Below are 5,302 nucleotides of genomic sequence, written 5' to 3'. Positions count from 1 at the left end.
AGGTTGACAGGTGTCCCCCTGCCTCCAGCTGTGATCAGACACACTGTGGTCTTTACTGAGAAAATGCCCCCGCAGCAGAAGTGTGAATACATGTCTCCAAGCCAGAGAGCTTCTCGGTTTACACACACACACACACACACACACACACACACACACGCACACACGCACACGCACACACACACACACACACACACACACACACACATACACATACACACACGCACACACTATCTGACTGACAATGAGCAGATGTTTTACGCAATGTATATTTCAGGCATGTAAATACACATCAGCATCACATTGTACACACTCACATGACGCACAAACAATACAAACTGACAGAAACAACCAGAAGCACAAACAGACTTTTAACATGAACCATGTTCTCTATGGTTTATCTGCAGTTCAGGTGACGTGTGGTTCATCAGCAAGCCATAGATGTTGAATACCCAGGAAACCACAGTGCGCTAGACACAATGACATTTAAAAGAAAAAACTCACAGTCGCACACACACACACACAAGCGGCGTATATACGATGCGGGGTGATAACCGTTCTCCCCATATAAGAGGTGATGATCATGGATGTGTGTGTGATGTATATACACTTCTTATACTGGAATCTGAAAACATTCTGATTCATGTCTCAGTTTCGTCACACACTGAACACTTTCTCTCCCTCTCTGTTCAACACAGGGTGCAAGACTGGCTCTGGTTCTGTTATTACAGCGACTATTCCAAACCTGTAGTTATATGAACTGACACCAAACAACAAACAGCAGAAGACACTGATGGGGATAGCATCAAAATGAATGTGATTCTGTCCCCATTAAGTTCTATACTTCCTCCTATACTTAGAAAACCTGTGAGTGTGTCATCATTTTTCCAAAAGGCTTTGCTGTGCATGAAGGGCGTTTTTTTTTATTTAAAAACATCCTACTTCTATTTCTCACAGATGCACACATCTGTGTCTGGTACAACTTGTTCCAATGCGGCAGCTCAGGGTTTCAATTCTTTGCTCAAGGGCACAAGAACTATGGCAGTTTGTTATTTTTTACTGTCAGCTTTCACAGAGGATTGAAAGCAACAGACTTTCATTCACTATTTGCACATTTTACTGCTGTTCGGATGGGAACCTGCAAAACATATGAAAATCACAAAACAGCAATAGGGTTAAGACAAACAGCTACTGTATAAGACACATATTGTCTTGGACAGAGCTCATCATTAATTATGACTTATAAACCTTATAAATACTTGTGTGAACAGAAACTGTTTAATAGACACACATTAGTGACCCTAAAAGGTGAATAACCACAGTTGCCTGCTGTCTGTGTGTGTGTGTGCGTGCGGGGGCAAGGGGGGGTGGGGGGGTGGGGGTCAGGGGTGCCGAATATAAATATAGGGCACGGGAAAACACGGAGGAAATGTCTGGCTGTGAATGTGACTTTGCAGCCATTATTTCCCAAGGAGAACACTTCCTTAAACACACACTCATGCACACACTGCCCTCTTCCTTTTGCCTGGAAAGTACGGAGGGCACAAGAACAACAAGGGAAATTGGAAGAAAAGAAAGCTGAGATGTTTTTCTTTCACCTCATGGAACAATGTTCAGCTCAGGAGAAAGAGGACTAAGAAAAATAACGTCATCCCTGCCGTTTTTTCCTCTTTTCTTTGTCTCGTTCTTATCTAATCTGTAAGGTGTGATCACACTTGATCATGCACTAAATCCCAGCCTGCTCTGCTTCTATTCACAGTGAAGGAGGGGCTTGTGACTCATGAGCATAATCTGTCATAAAACGCCGGCTTGTTGATTTTCTGTAATTGTGTATTTTCATTCCGTCTCCAGCAGCTCTGGGAGTGGAGCCTGAGGGCGAGCAGAGAAACATCCACGGGCCGTGCAGGCGTTCCTCACATTCTGAAGCAGAACCGCACAGTGGGTTCGGCCTTAATGATATTTGGATGACTTGCATAAAGGGCATCCAACATCCAATCTAGTTAAGTGGGCACAGAATCACTAGAAACGAGGAAGAAAAGGTTCCTCTCTCTTTCGCCCATGTGGACTCAATGCATAGCAGGAGCTTCACATTACTGATCCCACTGCGTCCTTCTCTGCTTTGTCGTCTCGTTGCGACTGGCTGTTAAGTTTCAAATAAAACTCTCTGTCTCTGTCTCACACACACACACACTTGTACAAGAGATATGCACACAGAAAACAACACGCCCTTGTTATTACTGGAAAGTCACAACTGGCGTCCCCCTGCAGGCGGCCCTGTGCCAGCTGAACAGTCATATCCCGAGCTGGAGCGCAAAAATAAAACAGTCCGTATAATAATGGCGGGGGCATTCTTAGAAAAACATACAGTTACATTTCGTACAGAGGCGGCGGTCTATCAGCGAGCATGTGCTGCTCAGAGCTGCAGAATCAGTCTCTGATAACGCGAGGGCTCTACCCATACATATTAATACCCTCCATGGACAGAAATATGCCTGTGAGGGCCATCCCATTGTAAATGTACACAAATGTGTGCGTCTATGTGTGTGTGTGTGTGTTTGTGTGTTTGTGTGACTGTATCTGGTACCCATGACCAGCCTCACACAAAAAAAAAAAACACAGTCACACAGTGTCATCAGGAGAAACTGTTCCTGCATGACTCTGGTCACTGAGCACAAAGCTGTGTACCACCAGAGGAACCACAAACAACCAGAGGTGGAATTATGTGCTAAAATTATCTTTGACTATTTTTCTAATCCCGATTAACCATTACTTTCACAATCACAATATTCTGTTTTATTCTATTTTATACTATTTCTATTTTATTTTATAGGTTGTAATTACTTGAGCATTATTAGAAGAGATCCTGTGACTCAAGCATTTCACTGCCAGTGACTGCTTAATGTTATTGTTGTGTATTTGATAATAAAAATCTTGAATCTTGAATCAAACAAAAATGTTAAATCTGACTGATTTTTGGGCTACTTGATTGGGACAAAACAAGCTGTAAGCACAATACTGACATATGCCTTATAAAGTTGTAGCACTGATGTTAACAAACGATTGTCTATTTAACCCGAGTTACATTATCATTCATTTGGAGTCACGTCTCTCTCCCCTGGCATTGACATGGCTACTCCTTTTAGCTCCGTTTTAGCCTCCACCATTTGCAATTGGAAACATCTGTCTCTTTAGCATCTAAATGCTCCGTTGTGTTGTTTGTTATTCAATGTTGATCAGATAGAGTACAGTGTGTTCTTGGAGCTTTTTTCTGTGGCTAACTGCTGTGGCGTTAAATAATGATAACAGTTAAGTTGGAGCTAGAGCAGAAAACACAACTTAGAACTGAAGGAAACCAAAGCCCTGATCCGAAATTGTTGAATATTACTACTAACTAATAAATTAAACCTAAACAACCTAATTTCTAAAATCAAATCTTTTTTTCTTTATATTCTTACATAGCAGTCATTAATATGATACATTGATTTAACAGAAAAACACATATTAGATTTCCTCAGCAGTGATGCTGCACCTGCAGAAAAAAGCTTTTGTCCCCAGATTTAAAATAAAATAGGTTATTGTATGTCAAGCTGAATAAGTGAACTAAATAGCTTGGGCTCAAATCAGTGCCATTTGATTAAAGTAAAGAATAATAGGAGTGGAACGTGGCCTGTTTCTTATTGGGACTGCTCCACATGTGGACGTCCCCAGTTAGGGACAGTTGTTTCATCCTTGAACACCTGAAGGATGCATGAAACTGCCTTTTTGGCACTAACTCTTATTATCTGCAGGAATGTGGGGCCACAGATACTAGGCTGTGGAAAACTACCGGGTGTACGGTTTCTTCTTGCTCTGCTGGGAGATAATGCAGCCAGAGAGCCCTCACCTAAGGGATGTTGCTGCAACCAGAGTCTCTCTTCCCTGCATCTAACCTCTTGCACAAACGGTTCAGCAGACTGCTCGAGCGCAAGCTTATCAGCAGGCAAAAGAAGGTCCTCCGCTTCATCCTTCATACACAGGGCTGACAATTAACTGTCGCACGATGACTGGATTTTTCTGATAACCTTTTATATGTCCCCACCGCACACCGCCACCCGTGCAATCTTGTCCCATGCATGACCAACCGGAGAGATGTGAGCTGAGGTGAGCTCAAATCTCTTCCGACATATTGTACCCATGCCAGATACGTCCTGATATGAGACCGTTGTGTTTCTGTACACACACCACAACGCTGTGGTGAGGGGCCGTGCAGTGCAATCCAGATAAACTGTACATGGCTGACCTCAGTGTTGAATCAGAGAGGTCATCAGGACAATGAGGGTGTACTAGCACATATAATGCGAGACAGCGCCCTCTAGTGGCTCGATGATTTTAAAGGTATAATAATAAAATAAGATGGAGCGTGTGACAGAATATATATAAGTCGTACGTCCCAAAACACAATATGGAAGCCTAGTCCAGAAATAAAGTAATTTGATATGTCAATTCTATTCTCTGAATATCTGTGATTTACACTGTGATGTTAAAATACAGAGTTCATCTCTGCTTATGCTGCTAAGGAGACAAAAACCAAAAACATACCATTACATGGTGATACAGTGAACTGAGAACATCTCAACCTTAGAACCAACAGTGTTTGTTTTCCCTCTTTGCTTCACAATCAATTCCCAATCAGAGGCAAAAACATAATTTTAGAAATGTATTCGCAAATTTATCAAATAAGAAAACTGAAATATATCACATTGATCTAAATACTCTGACTCTTGATATTTGAAATGTAGCTCAGGTTGGTCTGATCATATTTTCTGGATGCACATTGTAATATAATAGTATATCTTATATTGTGTTTTCTGTAATTGTAGTTTCTGCTTTTGTTGTAATTTGGAGCAATGCTACTAAATATTGTGCTTTTAGTAACTTGTTGCACCCTGTATTTTGAACATATAAATCGACTCCCTTGGTCTGAATGAGGTTCTGTCTCATCTTAGGCCATGTTGCACTGAAAACATTGTGATAAGTGTAGTTTGGTTGATCTTTATACTTTCTACCATTTTTTCATGATCAGATAAATCATTTTCAAGCGTTACAGTACCTCTGTGCATTCCGCTACAAATTATATGAAGACTGCAGTCAGCACATTTCATCACTGATGCCCAGCTGTTAGGGTGGATACACGTGGAAAGGATGTAATGCAAATAGTAAATGTTTATTTCTAAAGTATAGGATTTACCTTTAAACATTTGATCATCACGTCTACAAAATAAATCATACTGACTTGAAGATAAAAAGAAAACACACAGAAGCTCAC

This window comes from Platichthys flesus, chromosome 2 (genome assembly GCF_949316205.1).
Source record: "Platichthys flesus chromosome 2, fPlaFle2.1, whole genome shotgun sequence".
NCBI lineage: Eukaryota > Metazoa > Chordata > Actinopteri > Pleuronectiformes > Pleuronectidae > Platichthys > Platichthys flesus.
The sequence above is the reverse complement of the archived record's forward strand: the minus strand, read 5'-3'. Positions refer to the sequence as shown.